Raw genomic sequence first — 22,030 nt, forward strand, 5'->3', positions numbered from 1 at the left:
ATGAAACACTTTATTATAGGGAGGATATAAAAAGAGAGGGCAGTGTTACACCTTAGTGAGGGGGAAGGGAACAGGGAGGAGAGACTTAAGGTATGAAATGGAAAGGGTGGCGAAGAGTTGATTATTTTAAAGTGAGAGTGAGACGTGATGTTGTAGTTGTGCATATGGTGACAAGTAGGGCTGGGCGATATATCGAATATACTCGATATATCGCAGCTTGTAGTCTGTGCGGTGTTGAAAATGACCATACCGTTAAACTCGCGGACTTTTTTTTTTTTTTTTTTTTTTTTTTAAATATCTTAGTGGCATTATGCACAAAAGGTGCACTTAAATTTAGTGTTGTTTTGAAATGTCATCTTAATGACAACATGCACAAAAGGGCACTATTTGTTTTTAAAATATTGTAGTGGCATTATGTACAAAAAGTGCACTTTAATTTTGTGTTTTGAAATGCCATGTGAGTTGCATCCTGCACTAATGTCTTGTTTTGAAATGTCTCTGTGACAATTTTGCACAGAACGTGCACTTTCTGTTGACAATTTTATGTTTGAGCCACTCACTGTTTAATAAATACAGTTATGTCAACTTTGACTTAGTTGTGATATCCCCTTTTTTGCATGAAAGTTTAAAATTGGCATATATTAATGCAGTATGATCAAGAATGTTTTAATGTAGACATATAGAATCATCATACTGGTGTGATTTTGTGCATCAAAGTGTTAATTCAAGGGTAATGCAAAATATCGAGATATATATCGTGTATCGTGACATGGCCTAAAAATATCGCGGTATTTCTAAAAGGCCATATCGCCCAGCCCTAGTGACAAGTGTGAAGCTTAGGTATAATGGTGATGGCTGCGAACAGAGGGAAGGAGTGAGTGGTTTTACCTAAAACAGGTATTTAGTTTAAACCCACTACTTGCACATTGTATATTGTTATCGTGCTTTACTGCTACTTACCCGTCCTGTACTTTTTGTTTTACTTGGTTGTGTACGGGTATATTCAAAGTTTAATAAATGTTAAGAGTTCTATTGGTGTATTTAATTTAACTTCTAATATATACATTTATATCACGAGTGTTTCAAATGTCTTTCATAATCAATGTGCTTTAAAAAAAAAAGTATATCGGCCTCAAAAATCGGCTTCCAAAATAGGCTTTAGATATCGGCCATCGGATGAATTTTTTTTTTTCTTTTTTAAATCGGTATCGGCATCGGCCTTTGAAAATCTCATATCGATCGACATCTAGCTAAAATTCTAAGCTACTTCATTTCACACAAAAACAAAAGGGTTTTATTGGCTTCAACCAGAGACATTGTGGCACACAAACAAAAGAAAGTAGGCATTGAAATATAGATCACTTAATATGGAGCATAGACTGGGTATTGAGAGGTCTCATGGAACCAAGGTCAGACTATTACCAAAGGGAAATACATTTTTCAGAACAGTCTGCTTCTATGAGTTTAAAATGTGCATCATTTAATTAAACATTAAAACTTAGGCAAATAAAATGTTCTAAAATGTTAAGGCAAATAAAGAAGAAAGGACAGGTGACGTAGAGCGTCCACATAATAAAATATTTAAGCCAGTTTAAAGCAAGTATGTATGCATGAGTTGTTTCCCTAAAGCAACAACTTCTCTGGGAACAAGTTAAAAACTGTATGAAAGGAAAACAAATGACACTGGAAGTCAGACTGCATAACTTCACCAATTGGGGGGAAAAATTACCTTCTAAGATGTGGAATTTCCGATCAATATTTAAGTTAGCTGGACTGCGTTAGATTTGTGCAGTGGACTTGGTATGGTGTTTAAAATATTTAGCACGTTAACAGTTAAATGCATTGAGAACACACTGCGAGCAAACTGAACTCTGCTCGCGTCCTTCATGAATTAATCTTTAATCCTATACAGTGGTAAAATGAGCAGCCAGTGTGACAGGAGAGCCGTGTCAGAGGCAGCACATGCAATTCTCACACACCAACTAATCAGAGAAAAAAGGTTGACACTCAGATCTTAGAACACAAAAATCCAGAAAAAGCTCAAACAACTATTACAACTGAGTCTTTTTGTCTAACACAGCAGACCTTTGGTTTCACGTTTGGTGTCAACAAGTACCAGGTTTAACTCCACAAAGTTTCTTTAACATTAAAACTATAGACAGAAAATGACAAATGTGAATAAAAACAGTTACTGCACAAACTGATTTTTGACAAACTTTCTGACTTTCATAAAGGGAAAAAGATATTTAAGCTCACCAAGAGAGACGATCCTGCTTTTATTTCTTTATAAACGAAGATTCATTCTCTTATTTATGCCTCAATCGAAGAGCACCTTGACTTCTGACAGGCAAGTGGAAGCGGCTGGTGTGCTATGCAGCGACCGGCTGTGAATATGTAAAGCGTGCTAATCCAGCGCCGAAGCGGACTGGGGCCGGCTGACGAAGAGGAGTCACGGAGAGATTTCAATGATGTCGCACCTTCTCCTCCACTCTGCCCGGCTGCCTCAGGAATGCACTTCTACTACTGGGCGTCCTCGCTACAAGTCAAGATCTCAGTGAGTGCTGGAGTTCTCCCTTCTTTCTTTCCCCTCCTCCTACTCTCTGTCTCTCACCCACACAGAAACACACCCTCAAATTCACTCCTCTCTCACTCTCTTTATCCCCACCCTTTCTTGTTATGCTGCCATATTTGAAGACTTGTCCTTTTCAGGTAGTTCAAATTGTCCAAACTGTTCTATTTAGACGTTTTCCTTGTATTTTCTACAACTTCCTAAATTTTTACTCCTCATTCAACAATGACATAAAGAATTCTGCACAACATGTGACATAACTACTGTACAGTATGTTTTTTTTCTCTCCGTATTGTTTGTCTGATCAATAACCTGAGGCATTCAACATCCCTGCCCTGGCTTTGAGTTACATGAACAGCTGACTATACAAATGAGTGTGTCAGGTGATTTCCTCCCTTCCTTTTCCTGGAATGAGGTCATAGTCCAGCTGGACAGGTACGAGCTGAGCGTCTGTGTGTGTGTGTGTGTGTGTTAATATGTGGTTTTGTTTGAGCTGGACTACGCCCTGTGGGAAAATAGGGCAAGGGAACAGCGAGAACCTGAACCTTGAAATTAACAGCTTTGTCCAAAGATTCTAGCAAGTCTCCAAAACAAAAGCTTCATAGATGACAGCATGACCAGTTGGCATTTACCTAAAAACAATGGCACAATCATCAAACTCCTCTCAGACACATACACACGTAGGGGTAAGACATGCGTGACGAATGGGCGAGACAGCATGTGAAGGAGCCCCTCAGCATGAACCAGGCTCTGCTCCTCATTAACATTCTTCCTAATTCTATCAGAACGCCTCCCTCCCTTTATCTTTCACTACATTCTAAGAGAGTGATGATTACCATAACATACTCCTTACAAAAGTTTCCATTCATAAAGTGTTGTTTCTTTAAAAACGCCAGCGTCCACACAACGATACCAAAAATTACGTAAAGCTGAAAGGGCCGATACAGTTTTTTTATCAGGTAAAGACATACAGTATAGTGTAGGCCTTATAGATCAATAAATCAAAGAACTTTTGCTCGAAAAAAGATGTAATAGATTGAAATTGCCGCTTGAAAGTTTGTTTTGATCTTCACTGTAAACAAACTCTTATTGGCATTGTCGGAAAAGCGTCGTGCATTGCATTGTGAGATGAGGAGTCCCGTAGATGGATGCATAGATGTGTTTTTACTTCATTTTTAACGTGATTTCTTCTGTTTCTTCTCCAGACAAGGAGGACAGTGATTGGCTTGATACCATATTTCTTCATGTTTGTTCCCGCTATTCCACGTGATTACCTCACTCTGTGAGACATTTAATTTTGACCAGATTCAGATCATTCCTTGTAAGTCTCAAAATAAGCATCTGCCATTGTTTTGAAGCAACTCTGGCAAAGTTTTGGGGCAAATACAAGAAATCATTATAAGTGAAAAAAAAAAATCTATGCACCTGTCTATGGGACTCCATATACCACGATGCAATGCACTAAACTTTTCCGACAATGTTAATAAGAAAGCATTTACAATGGAGATTAAAACAAACTTTCAAGCGTCAATTTCAACATTTCACATGTTTTTTTCAAGCAAATTATTTTTAATTTATTGGTTTATGAGAACAAAACTATGTCTTTATCTGATAAAAATGTATTTGACCAAAAGTAGCTTTAAGTAGAGTAAATCAAGACAAGAAACATTTGCATAAAGTTTGTGTACAAAGACGCCATAATTATGAGAATTGAATCTTCCAAAAAGTTAGAGCTTTTATTTTGGAAAACTGTAGGACCACTATTGTTTTTTGAACAAGTCTTCAAGATTTCTCAAAAAAAATCCTAGTTCCCAAGAAACCACAGCCAGTACAGTAGTCCCTTGTTTATCGCGGAGGTTACATTCTAAAAATGTCCCGCAATAGGTGAAATCCGCAAAGTAGTCAGCTTTATTTTTTACAATTATTATACATGTTTTAAGGCTGTAAAACCCCTCCCACACACTTTATACACTTTTCTCAGACAGATGTCAAAATTGTGGGTTTTGTCGGGGAGGAAACTTGTAAACATACAGCACTTCAGAGTGGGCAGGATCAAAAAATGTCCCCATTTGCTTCATATGCGCATCTGAAGCGAAGCACCGCCCACCAGCAACACATCCAACTCGGTGAGTTTCACTGCCTGCTGAAGCGAGGAGCTGTGCTCCTTTTTCTCCTCTCATAAACATAAACCACCAGTGAAAAAAGCCAGTGTGATTAGCGGCTAATGTTATCCTAGCTCAGTGCCGACTTTCAAGGATGAAAACTAGAGAGAACTTTTACCGGCTACGACCACCTCCTCGCTGATTCTCCTCTACGCCAAATCCTTCCTAGTAGGGATGTAACGATTCACTCAACTCCCGATACGATTCGATTCACGATACTGGGTTCACGATACGATTCTCTCACGATTTTTTCATTTACAAAATGGGACTGTAGACAAATTTTTTTTTTGGGAAAAAAACTAGAAAATACTGTATTATTTTCCTTTTATTTTTCATTGTCAAAAGAATTCCTTGATAAACTATTCAAAACAATGCAATTTAACTAAAAATAAATCTTGAATTAAATAAATAAAGGAATAATACAAATGAAAATGAAGCCTATTAATTTAAATTCTGGTTCTATAATAAACAATGCAAAACTGCATAATAGTTCTTTTTCTTTTAAAAGTGCAACTGAAAATGTATTTTGTGCCTTAACAATTGGACTTTAAAAAAAAAAAACCCGCCATTGCACTGATTTACGTCATATTTGTTTGGACCAGCAGAGGGCGCTGGTAACCCAGTGGTTGGTTGGCATGCAGATATCTTGCAGTGAAGAAGAGAAGCTATGCTAGCAGACAGAGCTAATAGAAAAACGTGACTTTTACAGATATTCAAGTAATATTACAGATATTCTTTCGGTGCTAAAGGGGTAATGAATCATTTATTAACATATTTAAGAGTAGAAGGCAGCCAGAAAGAAAGTATTAGCAGACTCCGCCCGCCGCCAACACTTCCGGATAGCTGCTGGTTAAAAAAAGTACTGCGATTCAATTGTCAGAAAATCGATATCAACCATGATACCTATGAATCGATTTTTAACTGCCTTACGATTAATCGTTACATCCCTACTTCCTAGTCCGGTCCCGGTTATAAAGGCCGTGTCATACAGCTACAGGTGATCACACACAGCTTCTACTCCATGGTTGAATGGGTAAACAGACAGGTGTCAATGTTGATGGCCTGACGTCATTGTCAACAAAAACTCTGATTGGCTTTCGTCATGGGAAACAGTCGCAGGAGTTATGTCAACTCCTGCGAATGTGCGAGCATGTTCCCACGGCCAATGTACTTCATGTGGATCGGACCGCACAATTTCGTATCTGGGCCGCATTTATCCATGTAATCTGGTCGCACGAACATTTTGTGACGCATCCGGTGTGAACGCACCATAAGCCCATCAGGACGCAGATCACAATGCGCGGGTTCTCCCTTAGCCAATCAAGACGCAGAACTAAATGCGAATAAAAAAATGCATGCAAAATTGCATTGTAAAAAAAATCCGCAAAACACAGAGGCCGCGAAAGGTAACCCACGTTATAGTGAGGGACAACTATATTCAAATTATTTTTTTACTACAACACCCAAAAATATAGACAAAATAAATTACATTTCAACTCATCTTGTAAAAAAAAATAATAATAATACATTAGAGAATTTCTACAGGAAGAAGCCTTCATGTCATTTTTGTCTTTCATTGCTTCTGTTGTACATCAGGTCATATTCTGAACAAATAATGAGGACATGCAGTCAAAGCGCATGATAAACAGACAGTCCATAAATAGTAGTCTGGAATTAATTGCATTAATTTGGTGAATTAAATCATGCAAACAAAGACTCACAAAGCCAGGCTGAATCACGGAGGCCTGCAGAATCATTTCCCTTTATCGCTCTGTTTTCTCAGTAAAGCAAAGCTTTTGGCACTTCTTAGAGCATGTGTTGTCTGACAAATCACTTAAACTACACTAGAAATAAAAGTGGGGAGGGGAGATCCCTGAGGCAGTGTGAAGGTGGCAAAGGCCACAGTGAAAAAAGGTTGAGGTGTCAAGGATGAGCATCAATTCTGAGAAGTATGTTATGGATTCTGAAAGCTTATTATCTACAGTACATACCTCAACATACCCAAATGAAGTTCATTTTCGGGTGGTATTTTATTGTGGTAAACTGAATTATTAGCCCTTGAACCTCTCTGACTTAGCCAACACCTTCCAGGCATTCCTTGGGGAACCTCCCACTGCTGTGCTCCTTCATTCCTGCCCTCCCCTGTCAAACTCCACATATCATCCCTCTTTTCAGCATGACTCAAACATTCTCACATCCTCCCCCTCCCTTTCCTCCAATGGCCCTCCTAATGCATTCTGTGGAGAAGCCTCAGATAAACAAAAATTAAACCTAAGAGGCACTACAATCTCATCTATTACCAGAAACCCTAGACTTTATTCATCCCTTTGGATAGGTTCCGCTCCAGCAGCATTACAGTGAGAATAGATCACAAATACACTCAAGACACTGAGAGGGTATAATACAAAAATTAAAAAAATATGAATCCTTAAGTTATTGCACTTCTGTTGTCCATTTTATTTTGTGAAATAATCTGCAGCTCATTCTCCTCCTCTGTCAGCACTTTAAAGAAGTTTGTTTTTTACTGGTTCACAGAACTGGAACCATATATTGACTGTCTTATACCACACCTGTTTGACTGCTATGAATTACTGCCGACTATTAACTTAACACATCAACAAGTGAAATGATAAATCTGCCAAAGGTGTAATGACCCGGTCATAACTTAGCAAAAAAAGGGACAAGAAGATGCTCTAGGACTGGGAAATTGACTGGTTTCGTCTGGCAGATGAACACATGCTGATCGTCTCTTTTGATTCTTTTACCAAGAATGAAACTTTGACCATTTCGTCCACCCCATAGAAACCACGTCCTTCTATCTCCATTCCTACTGGATTTGGAAAAAAGAGCATTCATCATCCTGCCAACAGGTCAGCTAGGACTCGAACCTTAACAGACATGAAATGAACACAGACTAAATAACTTCCATTTCGGAAACCCAAACAGATTACGAGATCTTGAACTTTAGTTCACACTGGTTTCCAAATTCACAGAAAACAAAACAGAATACCAATGGCCCTTTGCTAAACATGCATAAGTATAGGATTGTCGATTCCTGCCAGGTCTTCTGTATCATTACAATAAGCGCCACGGTTTTAGGCAAGAAGTATAGTGCCTTGTTTAAATATACTGTGAATGTAAGACATTTTAGACAGAAACACAAAGCATTGCTTTCTTTTCAGAAACTCGACTGGGAGAATGATTCACTGTTTGAAAGAAAGTAGATGTCACATTATTATACCCTGACAAGATAACAATGGGTACATTGATACAACACTGTTAAGGTGAATCTGAGGCCAGCAGGAGGACCGTAGTAGAAAATGACAGAAAGAGTGTTCAACTTCTGTTACAGACAGAAAGGTTAGAGACAAGAAAGTATCTCCTAGTATCTCCTAATGCCAACCTAACACTGACCAAGATCATTTCAATGGCCTTTTTAGGAATTAAGAGCTTCTTTATATCACAGTTACTCGTTTCATTAAACTACTTTTATCCTATTACTAATTAATTTAGAACCAGACACAAATGGCTCTTTAAAAACATTATCACCATTCAGAAACACAATTATCTCTCATAATGTCCGATAGGTTTCTAAAAAGTGAGTCAAAAAAGTTAGTGAATTGGAAGGGAAAAAAATTGTGTTACAACCACAAATGTCTGAACAAGTCTTAATTAATACCTTATTTCTTTTTTTACCCTGAAACAGTGTTTGTTTTCTTCTTCCTGATGAAGTCACCCTTCGACTATTGAGATAAGGCAGTCCAGTGTGCCATTAGCATTGCACTGGGCTGGTCTTATCAGCAAACAGAGATAATTCACAGCAAGCCTGGCACAGAAAGAAAGCCGTGATTGTGTGACAACCATTAACTTTTCACTGACGTGTTACGTCGAATAGTTGGTGGACCAACATTCTGGTATGTGGCTAATGATTTTCCTCTTGTCACTATCATATTCAAAATGTCTGAGTGAGCCCTGGAGTAAAAATTAAAAGTGAAGTTGAGAGGTTTTTAATGAACCCTCAACCCACAAATACAACTTGGATCAATGCAAAGCACGTTTAATGAGAAAACAAAGCAAGAAAACAAAGAAAATAGGTCAAGATGAAATATCAGGCTTTGCGGGGGAGAAAACTGGTGGATTAATAATAATCTCAGGAAAACAAAAACAGATCGGGGGGAAAGGGCATTAGGTTGACAGGAAATCCAGGTTAGTGACAGGGGAGCAAGCAGGTGGGTACGGGTCAAGGGTCAGAGGTGAACAAAAGATTTATAAGCCACACAGAGAGACAGAGAGAGAGAGGCCCCCCAGGCACACAAACTGAAACACAGTCTATTCATTTTAAGGAAACTTCAAGCATTTGTTTGGTGTTTTAAATGTTTCATATCTAAAATTTGAAAACTTTAAAAAAATATATATATATATATATATATATTAATAAAATTATGAAGTGCAAGCATTAACCTTTATGAACAGAGGCATTAACAACTGCATTCAAAAGCTTCAACAGCAGCAGGAACTTTGATTCTTTGCATTTGTAGCTTTAAAGGATCAAAGGGAAGGGAAACTGTCGTGCTGTTATAGCAGGAAAGTCTTTTGTAGTGCCAATGAGCAGTAGGCAGAGGTACAAAGGGTAAAAACTAAAAGGAAATGCATGCATGCATTAGGACAATGACATTATGATAACGATGCATATTAAGATGGAATATTTTAGGTTTAAATCACAGATAAACGCAAAAATGTTCATCAGAACCTCAAGTATTGACACTTAAAGACCTGTTGAATTTTAACAAGGCCCGAGGGACTGTCATTACCATTTTTATTCTAGTTGTGAAACACTTGAGTGTGAGCTCGAGTAGGGGGTGCACATGAGACTGAATTAATGATGTAATTATGTGTGCATGAAAACTAGAAAATATGCCAGATAGGCCTGTGCCGATAACAGATTTTGCTGGACGATATATTGTCCCACAAATTTTTGCCAATAAACGTTATTATTGTCAAGGGGTGTGTATTGCCTGGCATCTGGAAATATGGTTCGTATCCCAATACAAAGGTCAATACAATACGATAAACCCCAATATTAAAGTATAAGATGATTATTGTAATTTTTTAAATTAACAACTAATCCGTAAATGTGTTCACCTTCATGAGAACACTATGTATGAAATATATTTTATTGGTATATTTTACACTCAAAACATTGGCTTTAACATGACATGTGCCAACAACTTCAAATAAAAAATACATACAAACTGCCTGTGGCTTTTAAACAAACTTTGACTTTAGTGCAATATGGCTTTAGTGCAACTTAACTGAGGTATATGCCTAGAACAACAAATACATGCAAAAAGTTAGTATTTTCTTTTTAGATTTTATTGAAAAAACACAAGCTGGTCAACATTCCCAGGTTTCAGCGCACTTCATTGTGCAGTTACAATGTCTCCTGCAGTGGAAAAGACTTCCCTGGTTATATAAAGGTGAAAAAAAAAATCCATATGGATGCATTTTTAATTGATCAGAGAATCGCGCGACGTAATATCGCGATATATTGCCGAATTGATTTTTTTCAACACCTCTATTATTGTCGACATTTTTTTAGACCAAATGAACCACTAATGTAATGATAACATATCAGAATAATGCAAGTACACCCTTTCAAATGCAATCAACTTTTATTTCTCATTACTAGTATTTTTTTTTTACCATTGTAATTAAAATGTCAATAACTTTTAAATATCTTAAAGAAAAAAAACAAACAATTAAAATAAAATGGACTCAGTCTCTGCTAGCAAAAAACTGCACTTTCATAAATATCACAAACAAAAACAATAATATAGACCCTGTCTTTGTTAAGAAAAAAAAACCTCGAATGCAAAACCACACACAACCAAAGCAATAAATAAAATGGTTTATCAAGTCTCTCTCAACAAACAAAATTGCGCTTGCAATAAATATTAAACATTGAGGCACAGAGGTATATAGATGTACATTACTAAACAGGTAACACTTCCAATCCAGTTAGAACCTTTGTAAACAACAATGCAAGCGGGTGAACCCCTCTTGTCATCCAGCCTGTTTGAAGGCGAAAGACGAGGAAAACAAAATACTTAGATTTTGTTCGGTTGCTAGCCCCGCTCGGCATTCCCGCTTCTGCTTTCGATCACACCGCTTACTTCTCCTCCACTGGCGGACACCGCTGGGACGAGGCGCCACTGCTTCACTGGCTGCTGGGTGTAGCCGGCGTAGCAATCTGAAGCTACGTACTGTAGTAGGTCCAGAGATGCCACCACTATCGGACTATAACTGTATGATTTACCTAAATCTAAGATTTCCTGGCGGTGGTATACTATTTTAGAGTAATTACGCTGCAGGTTCACTGAGAAATTATTAGAACTGACTGAATTATCTGCTGTTTTATATCCATTGCTAAAGCGAGCCTCTGCAGCCGACAGGCATGCTGTCAAATACGCATGCATATGGCAATATATCGAGGCCGGCAAACTAATCAAGTTAATTTTCATTTATTGTCCGGTTAATTGATTTATTGATTATCGGCCCAGGCCTAATGCCAGAATACTAATACATATTTAAGACTAAAGATGTGTTCCAGGCTGTCTCTTTCTCTTTTCTATTTATCTACAAGCTATATTACAAACCAAAGTAAAAACCTTCTCAGCAGGAATGTTAGGACTGTTGGGTCAGCAGTGGTGACATTATGCCATACAATCAGAGGCAACAACAAGGTCTTAGCACCAGTTTCCTCTTGGTTGCGTCAGCAATACAATACAGAGCTGTGGGGAAATGACACCCACACGCACCATGATTTCTGTTCTTTTTAATGCACATATGCCAAGTAAAGAGAAGAGCTGCTGATATAAAACTCAAGAATTATCATAGTGGCTGTGTTCGAACTCGCATACTAACGTACTACTCATACTAAGTCGGAGGTCCAAATTAGTATGTAGTGTGTTCACATTAGATAGTGTGAAAAGATTGAGTATGCAAGAAATACCCAGATGTGTACTGTATCAGGACATTTTTGAAGTGTGCATGATGGGCACCCCGCACCAACATGCATTGCAAACACAACGTAAAATCGTCCTGGGACCGACTTCAAGCTAAAAATCAAACATCCTCTTTTTAAAACAAAAGCATTCCTTCTTGTCTTCCATTTGGTTTTTTTAACACTTTTGGAAATAGGGCTCTGGTTTTGAAGTTAACCGGAGGTTTTGTCAGTAGTACAATGGCCGGTCTCCGGAAATCTCTGAAATGTCAGCATGTAATTTGTTTCTGCGAGTTATATGAATCAAAGGTGCCGAATCAACAGATATACAGTATTTAGCCTCAGTGTGCTTCCTGGTTTATTCGTTGTAGTTTCGAAACTTGGAAATACACTTCAGTGGGAACTAGGCTTTACACCAATCTGATCAAGCTGTATCAAATCGGCCGATGATTTGCATTTTATGCAATTAATGTTATCGGTTGAAATATCTCAATTTGCCGATCCGATCAATGACGTCATTGTCGTGGTGAAACTTTCTGTCGATGCTCCTATTGCATTGTTTTATCGTCTCATTTACACCAAAGAGTTGTTTGCTTTAGGTGACACGTCATCCTAATCATACTTATAGAATATAGTCGACAGTCTATACTTGTATATTGAGTTTGTAGTGTATATTACGGAGTATGCCATTTTGAACACAGCCAGTGATCTAGCATCCAAATGGCCTATGCTAACTGAGCTTACATTTTATTGCCGTCCATTGGAATTTGAGATAGCCTGTGATCCTTAAAAAGCCCTGATTTTACAATAAGATTCTGATTTTGACCTGGTTGGAGTAATCGAATATCAAAAACATGATATAATGCTTGGCAGGTTAAAAAGAACAAGAACAGAGCAGGGGGGGAAATGCACTTATTAAAGGGAAGTCCAGAAAACAGTGACTTCAGCTTGTTTAACTTCTTCCTGTCATCTACACTTTCTATTTAAAAACCCAACAAAAACATGTTTCATTGTCTTTCATGTCCCTGTTGACTACACAAGAGTCAAGTGTTAACCAACAGATGCAAGTAAGTGTGTGTTCGTGTGACAGAGTGAGGCAAGTATCGTACTGGTCATCAGATAAGTGCACCTTTGGGGGGGGAGAGCCACTTTTCAGTGTTACCACAGTAACCAAACACAGACGTGACCACCTGGATGGTGCGGGTTCTCTGGAAGCTCAAAGTGCAGCACTTCAGAGGAGGAAATCCAGCCAGAAAACCCTCTGAAAGTGGCCCTTCACCCAAAACACAAGCCTGATTGTTTCTGCTGCATAATGAGTGGCACGGAGATCACAAACAGCTGTTGAATCTTTTATGGAAAATAAAATGAATAAATAACTATGTCTACAGTAGAGCTCTCATTACAGCTGAGAAAAAAAACAGGGTTCCAACTGCCTGTTTTATCTCCATATCAATGTATTCAGGGTTTATCTTGTTAAGCAGCTATAAAGCATGCCAACCTGGCCTGCTTTAGTTCAATTACTCAGCATAATCATGGAACATCTTTAATGAGAGAGGAAAAAGCCATTGCCTTGACAAAGGCTTTAAATGCTGACTCCAAACACTACAGCTGACCTACTTTTAGAAATGATCACATTCATTTTCAAAATGAAAAGCAAAGTTTTCTTGTAATCAGGCCATCACTGTCAGAAACACACAAAATTAATTTCAGAATTAATTTGAAATTGATTTGGAAGTTTTGAAGAAAGTTTAGAATGAAAGTTCTATAGATAGCCATGTTGGTAATGGATGAAAATAACTGTCCTTTTTTAAATCAGCCTGTTATTAGGATATCACTAATAATTTATCTTGACTCAGGATTCTCAAATATATTTAAAACTGATCGAGAACAGGTTAACAAAACAGATTAATCAAATATCTCATTAAAGTTGATCACGTGCTCAGCAATCAGTTAACATAGCAATTGTCATACTAGGGGTGGTGGTAAAAAAAAAAAAAAAAAAAAGATTACCGGTAATCGGTTTTATTATTGACAAATATAATTAGTTGGCTAAATTTTAAATTATAATACAAAGTTTGTCCTTCTCTACTAATTTGGATAATTCTGTTACACTACACAATTGTTAATCGATAATAATCTAAAATTGGTTTGATTTATTGATTATTATCGAATCAAGATTCATTGATTATTATTAAATCAAGAGTTCAATTTTTCAAATTCAATCAAACAACCTCTACATCATACCATATGTTGAATATGCATTGCTAAAGTGGCATTACCAGTCTGGCACTTGTATGCTGTGTCTGAATTAAATGTAAATCTGTGAGTGAAAGAGGCTTCGATTTACAACCTCTCACGGAGCTTGGTTGAATGTCTTTCAAAATTGAGATAAAGTTATAGATTTTGAAGTACGACAATGTCAATCTTTTTGTTATTTGTAGAGAAGTTAGGCCTGACTGACTTCAATATGATAACATATGATACATTTTTTAAAGTTTAATCAAACAAATAGGCCTTTGTTGTTTTTTAAATGTATATGTTGGTATTTTTTGTTGTGAATGCCATTAAAATTCTTAGTACTATACTGTACTTGCTCATCTTTTCATATGACTATTTGGTATCCACTGTTGTCTTGGACAGTTCAATGAGAACTCATACTCCATCCATGACAAATTAAAAAGCCTGAACATTAATTTATCAGTACCACTTTTACTGATTGCTAATCTGTCATCAGACAAAACAAGGCCCTATCGGAGCAAACTTTATCACCATGACAAAGAGCAATAATAAAGGGCTTAAAGTGATTGCTTGTAGAAGTCCGAACAGTCAGCTGAAAGCCCCGTGTGGGCATTAAACCAACCTGTTGTTGCCAATGTCTGCAATTTGGACAAAAGCAATCCCAACACTGTGTAATACCATCTATTAGAAAATATTATTCTGACTTCAAAGATCTGAGGTGGAGTGTCATAGCGCTAGGCTAGTACGTCACCATCAACAACGAAGTTAATGATGTTTAAATTGTTCGATGATCTGTTTAATTTCTAACACTTTACCAGCAACAAGCTCACCAATGTGTTTACAACAGAGTTAAACTTTTTCAATGAAGAGGACCATTTCTTTTACTCACCTTCAGCACAGGAATGGCCAGAGGAAAAGTGGAAGAGTGAAGGAAGGAAGCGCGAGACAACTCGACTCTCTCTGTGTGTGCTCACTCACATGCTACCTGATCTACCACACACAGTGTAAAAGACAGAATGAGAGAGAGAGAGCGAGAGAGGGAGAGAGAGAGAGAGAGAGAGAGAGAGAGAGAGAGAGAGAGAGAGAGAGAGAGAGAGAGAGAGAAAGAGAGAGAGAGAGAGAGAAGAGCACAGCAATGGAGAGGGGAGGGGGCAGCTTCCCAGTAACGTGAAGAGGTGCAGCCATTCTCTATCACCCGGGAAACCAACGCGCTTTCAAAGAAAACCAGCCAATAGAAAACACCACCAATTGTGTTCGGACAAAAAGTCGCATGACGACAGAGACACCACTTCCCGAGAGCAAGAGGGAACAAGAAAACATTTGAAAAATTGTGTTTTTTTTTTTTAAAAGTGGAGGGTTGGTAAGGATGGATAAAACATGCAAACAAACAGTAGAGCTGATGCCCGACTCTGTCTATATGTTCAAGATCAAACTTTCTACACTGATTATAAAAATATATCTCATATAGTATGAGTCAGAATGTCACAGCAGTTGAGGAAAAAGTGGACACAAAAGTTATTCACAACTTTAATTTAATGATTATTCAAGTTATCCAGTTATCCAGTTATCCAGTTATCTCTAAGTTATTAATTGATTTGAAAAGATCAGTCTAATGACATTAATTGACTTTCAACAAGATGAACACATAAAGGCTTTTTGACTATGGGGAAAAGTTCACACATTTTTGTATTATTTATTAACAAAATATTAGCATGTATGAATTGTGTAAATTAAAAAAATCCATCTTTATTGTTTTTATGAGATTAAAATATCTTTAATATCTACTAACTCTTTAAAACGGTCAAATGTTACCAATGTTTTGATAAGCAATGCAAGAAACACGCAAGCAAAACAGACTAAAATTAGTCAGTTTAACTTGAAGGGGATCCAATCAAAAAGTCCTACAACATGAGGAAGTACAAATGCACTTAAAGGTTCCCTCTGCTTCCCAATGCAATAAAAAACCACAACACACTTGGAAAACCTGATGGATTGGTTAAGACACAGTTGTTATAATGTCAGCTTTGTAAAAATGCCAGATCTGTTATTATCTCTGGATTCTTTCTGTTGATCTGATGGGAGTTCCATTTGGATGTGTCAAACATTGAACAAACAAAAAGCAGTGATGCACAAGTCATTTTTTCAGAGTGACTCATCTGTACATATAAACAAAAGCACTCATGTTACCATGATCCTCAACACTTTAAAGGCCTGTGAGACATTTCTGGAGGTCCAAATGTATGGGAACCCACATTTTTTCAATAAATTGCAATGAAATGCACAAGCACGATCCGATTCGGATTAACTCGGTGGCGTTTCACAGAAACATTATCACTGTTTGTTGAAGGAACCAATATATTGTTTACTGGAATATTGCACTATAATGGTGTCACTGGTTAGAAAAACCCTATTTTTTGTTTACAGAAAGCACTATCGGAGATACTTATTCATTTCCATTGGTATGTTGACACTTATTTACAGAAATGTTACACTAAAATAGTGTCACTATTCATAAGACACTTTTTCAATTTATTGTCTTTCAGCGATATAAAATAAGAATTTTATTTTTTCACTTAATCTTTTTTTTTCATGTTATGTAATAGATTATCGTAGATTGATTCCTGACCAACATATCAATAATCGCAGTATCGTCATATCATAAGATAATCGGTATTGTGAGCTTTGTATCGCGTATTGTATCGTGAGGTACCCAGAGGTTCCCCTTCACATTTTAGTGACAAAAGCAGAATAGGTTTTCAAAATAACAAAATAAATCTTATATCCAAAAAAAATACATTTAAAATCATCACACTCCTATGTTGAAGGTTAAAATTTATGTCACCAATTGGTTAATAATAAATAGGTCAGTTTTTCTCATGTCTACTGTTGCTGACTATTGTTTTCTATTTGAGTAACATCACTTGATCAAACCTTTTCTAACATTCCACACTACAAAATAAGTCATAAAAGTATGTATAATTTGTGCTGATATTGGATCGGATCAATATTGGTATCGGCCAATACTAGGGATGTAACGATTCACTCAACTCCCGATACGATTCGATTCACGATACTGGGTTCACGATACGATTCTCTCACGATTTATTTTACAAAATGAGACTGTAGACAAATGATGATTGAAAAGTATTCCTTTATTTTTTTTAGAAAATACTGTACTATTTCCCTTTTTTTTTTCATTGTCAAAAGAATCCCTTGATAAACTATTCAAAATAATGCAATTTAACTAAAAATAAATCTTGAATTAAATAAATAAAGGAATAATACAAATGAAGAAGAAGCTTATTAATTTAAATTCTGGTTCTATAATAAACAATGCAAAACTGCATAATAGTTCTTTTTCTTTTTAAAAGTGCAACTGAAAATGTATTTTGTGCCTTAACAATTGGACTTTTAAAAAAAAAAAACGTCATTGCCCTGTATTTACGGCAGATATTTGTTTGGACCAGCAGAGGGCGCTGGTAACCCAGTGGTCGGTTGGCATGCAGCTAATCTAGCAGTGAAGAAGAGATGCTATGCTAGCAGACAGAGCTAATAGAATAACGTGACTTTTACAGATATTCATGTAATATTACAGATATTCTTTCGGTGCTAAAGGGGTAAGGAATCATTTATTAACATATTTAAGAGTAGAAGGCAGCCAGAAAGAAAGTATTAGCAGACTCCGCCCGCCGCCTACACTTTTGGATAGCGCCTTCTGCTGGTTAAAAAAAGTACTGCGATTCAATTTTCAGAAGATCGAAATCAATCGTGATACTTATGAATCGATTTTTAACTGCCTTACGATTAATCGTTACATCCCTAGCCAATACTCAAGGCTAACAAGTGAAACAGTTGTATCGGGACATCCCTGGTTTTAAATATCAACATTGCAATAACCCAACACGATAAGACATCTCCTCATGGAGCATCGGGGTGAATAACAACATTTTTAGTCATTAATAATAATGATGCACAATTGTAAAAAAAAAAAAAAAGGAAAGAAAAAGAAAAAAGAAAGAATAAAAAAACATCAAAAACAAAATGTGAATTTGTTGTTTACTTTTCTGATATACAATCATTGCACTTTTCGAAATATTTGGTAATATTCCCAGAACTTTCGAAAAAGTCCTCACTTTAAGTAACACGGAAAAAAAAAGTTGTTCAGAAAATCTTGGTTCTTTTGTTGTCTTTTACAACTATTCCATTGCTTCTCTCTTTCTTTTCTAATTGACTAAATGTTTAATCACTTTTGAAAATGTTGTTATCAATGTTTTACTAGATACCCTGAGCTTTTGCTGAGGGCATCAAAGTAAATTATAGTGAGGCTGTGAAAACCACAGATTGACACCACACAGCCTACAACTCTTAAGCATACAATATATTACTCAGGCTAAAATTACATATCCGTCCCTTTCTTCACTGTGTAAAGTGCACTTGAACACAACCATCTGTCTTATAACAGACTGCCACAGCACACTATAATTACCCCCCAGTTCTTTTTATGGCAGGCATGTCTCATTCTCAGAAAAGCAAAGCTGCAAAACTGCTTTTTCTAAGTTTGAATAAAAACCTGGAAAGCAGGGATGAACCTAGGGGAAAAGAATAGACAGCAGCACCAAAGCTTAACATGTCCAAAGCAAAGACAACAGTGACAAGTGTAAGCCTCAACGACAGGTTTTTTGTCTCCCCTCACAAGAGGAAATGGAAAGAAATACCTGAGGCTTAACCATCTTGTATCAGCATGTCCACAAATAATAGATACATTGTGACACTGACTATAGGCTCATTGTTGGTTTTCTAAAGTATTCATAAAAAACGGAACATAAAAACATTAATACAGATCATGTTTAAATCAGGGTCACAATTAGGGCTGGGCGATATATCGAATATACTCGATATATCGCAGCTTGTAGTCTGTGCGGTGTTGAAAATGACCATACCGTTAAACTCGCGGACTTTTTTTTTTTTTTTTTTTTGAAATGTCATTGTAACCCACGTCATAAAGAAATGTATTATATTTATATTATTTAATTATATTATATTTAGCAGAAGTAAATTTATTATAACATCTACTCTTCAGTTATTTATATACAATATTATTTCACCGCACTAATAGACTGCACTGACGTCACTCATCCACACGCACACACGCCAGCCAATCACAGACCAGTATCCTAGTATAAACAGGAAGCATGAGATACGGGAGGAGAAGGCTTGAATACGGGAAACGATCAAGCAGCAGCTGAAAACGCAGCATATGAACGGTAGCACGCACACCCGATGCTCAGCAGACAGCACTTTACTAACTGTGCAGACCAGCGGTTGTGCCTTGCACCTGACAAAAGGAGCGATCGGCAGCAGAACGGAGGACTTTGTATAGGCGACTCAGATTGCATCAGCCAGGTTTTTTAAACCCCCCATGGATCTAAAGATGGTGAACTACCCACGGAGATGACGTAGTGGACGGTGAACTGCAGGTCTACCAGAGCGGTAGGACCGCCGCACCGATCCTCTTACCAGGAACGCATGAACTTCAATCCTACCAGGGTGGTAGGATCAACTTTATTTAATTAGGTTCTCTTCCAGTGGACCAACCCAAGGTAGGACTGACTTCATTTTTCGTTTGAGTGGAACTATTTTTTTTTCCCCAGGCTGTGACGCCTTATGAACTGAGCTAAATCCCAGCGGGTGAACTGGAGTCTGTTTTGAGACCACTTTTGTTTATTATTATTTTCTGTAATATAATAAATCCATGGTACTTATTTTCTATAAACAACAAATTGTCTGTCTATTCTCTGCACATCTTAGTAATCATTCCCAACTCACACTTGAACCTAGAAACTAATCTCAGAGAAAAAATTTATTGACCAACAGTAAATGTAAAATTGGCTACATCATCTTAATGACAACATGCACAAAAGGGCACTATTTGTTTTAAAATATTGTAGTGGCATTATGTACAAAAAGTGCACTTTAATTTTGTGTTTTGAAATGCCATGTGAGTTGCATCCTGCACTAATGTCTTGTTTTGAAATGTCTCTGTGACAATTTTGCACAGAACGTGCACTTTCTGTTGACAATTTTATGTTTGAGCCACTCACTGTTTAATAAATACAGTTATGTCAACTTTGACTTAGTTGTGATATCCCCTTTTTTGCTTGAAAGTTTAAAATTGGCATATATTAATGCAGTATGATCACGAATGTTTTAATGTAGACATATAGAATCATCATACTGGTGTGATTTTGTGCATCAAAGTGTTAATTCAAGGGTAATGCAAAATATCGAGATATATATCGTGTATCGTGACATGGCCTAAAAATATCGCGGTATTTATAAAAGGCCATATCGCCCAGCCCTAGTCACAATCTGCTTTTTTGAATGGCTTGGCCACAGCGAACAAAAACAAAGAGTGTTTGCTAACGACATACAAACCAGCCTTGGTCTGAATGAAAAATGCATAACAAAATCAGAACTGGGGTAAACGTTACCTCAAAGTGCACACTAAAGCCTGGTATATGGTTCGCTATGCAATTGGCCGCCATGCCGCTAGGGGGTTGTGACTGTGTGTTGTTACAAATGAGAATTAAAAAGCCCTTGTTTATTTTCCAGTCACAGAAAACAATGCTTTATGTTTTTTAAGCATCTTAAAATGTAATTTATTATTAGATTTATTACTGTACCAAACCATGTGTGTATTGTTGGACAAAATCATTAAAACAACGGTTTCAAAACGTGTGCTTTATCTTTCAATACAAACATATGCAACACGTAAAGTATAAAAAAGTACCGAGCGCGTTGTCGACCGCTCCAGTCGACAGTCATGCTGGGAGCAGAGAGCCGTAGAGCAGAGAGCACAGCGAGGTAACGCGGTCCACCCTGCCCCGGGAAGCAGAGAGTCGAGAGCGGAGCAGCTGTGTAAAACTCGCTTAAGCATAACGTCATGTCTGCTCCTCTGGCAGCCTCCACAGCATGTTGGTCATTGTTTACTGTTAATGAAACACAAACACGCTATAGGTACAAAGAGGAGGCAGAGTAGTGATAACAGTAAACACACACCTTACGTCTGTGATTGACTACGTTTGGCGGTGATTCACGTGCTGCAGCCATGTAAGGAAACAATAACACTTTTTGTCTGTCTCGGTTCTCTCTTTGACTCAATCCACTGTATGAACAACTCTCGTATCGCTCCGCAAAATGTTGAAACATGGCGGCGTTGATTGGAAAAGGTAGTGACCGGGGCTGAGGTTTGTAGCTGACTAATCACAGCGCTTATGTTCCACGTCGCCTCAACGCGCAGTCGGGATTTTTGGGAGGGGCACGTCAGGTTACGGGGGGGATCAACGTCTACGAAGAGCGCTACGTGCATCTACGGCGTCGATTTTAGGCGGAACCACTTACCAGGCTTAAGGGTGTAACATAAAATAGATTCGGCAATATATTGCGATATTTCACCGCATTATTATCGTATCAAACACTTCGCAAACATATGCATAGCACGTAAACACCCGGTCACTATGTGTCAGTGAACCACATCAAACTACCTCACTGCTCAATGCATTTTAGCTTGGAAGTTGATTGCACTTTATTTTTATAAGGGCACTTTTATAGAGGTCACTTTTTAAAGAATTTAAGACCTTAATAGAATCAGAATCTGTTGTAGAAGCAAAAGCTTAACTTTGAATTACTTGAATTACAATTAGTTATCATTTACTTGTTCTTGCAAGTTTAAAAAATGAAATAAATTGTATTTCATAGCATTTTGCATTTGTGAAGGTGAAATTTGGAATTATTGATATCACAATATATCGCAATGTATATCGTATTGTTTAATATCAAAATATATCACATTGTGACATGCAAATCGTGTCGTCAAATTCATGGCAATGCGCACCCCTAGTGCCATTCACGTCTATAGACGTTATTTGGTTTAGTAACACAGAGTGCCATTCATGTCTAAAGACGTGAACTGCGTTTTTCGGCTGGGGTTGCTAGGAGACAGTGTGAGGAAGGTCTCCCGTGAATATCTAACTTGTACCAGTAGCGCACCTTTGGATG

The 22,030-nt window shown here is 37.4% G+C and overlaps 1 protein-coding gene across 3 annotated transcripts in view; it reads right to left on the reverse strand.

Moving 5' to 3' along the window:
* Positions 1 to 22,030, reverse strand: part of rassf7a (Ras association domain family member 7a) — a 54,921-nt gene that overhangs the window by 25,529 nt on the left and 7,362 nt on the right. Inside the window, exon 1 of one of the 3 annotated variants that reach the window (XM_028450232.1) lies at positions 14,862 to 14,980. The exons of 1 other annotated variant lie outside the window; for it this stretch is intronic. The gene's annotated coding sequence lies outside the window, so the exon portion shown is untranslated. Of the gene's footprint in view, positions 1 to 2,256; positions 2,602 to 14,861; positions 14,981 to 22,030 lie in introns of those variants that run through there. One more of the 3 variants, XM_028450231.1, reaches the window with a different exon arrangement.

The sequence above is a fragment of the Gouania willdenowi genome, chromosome 6 (genome assembly GCF_900634775.1).
Source record: "Gouania willdenowi chromosome 6, fGouWil2.1, whole genome shotgun sequence".
NCBI lineage: Eukaryota > Metazoa > Chordata > Actinopteri > Blenniiformes > Gobiesocidae > Gouania > Gouania willdenowi.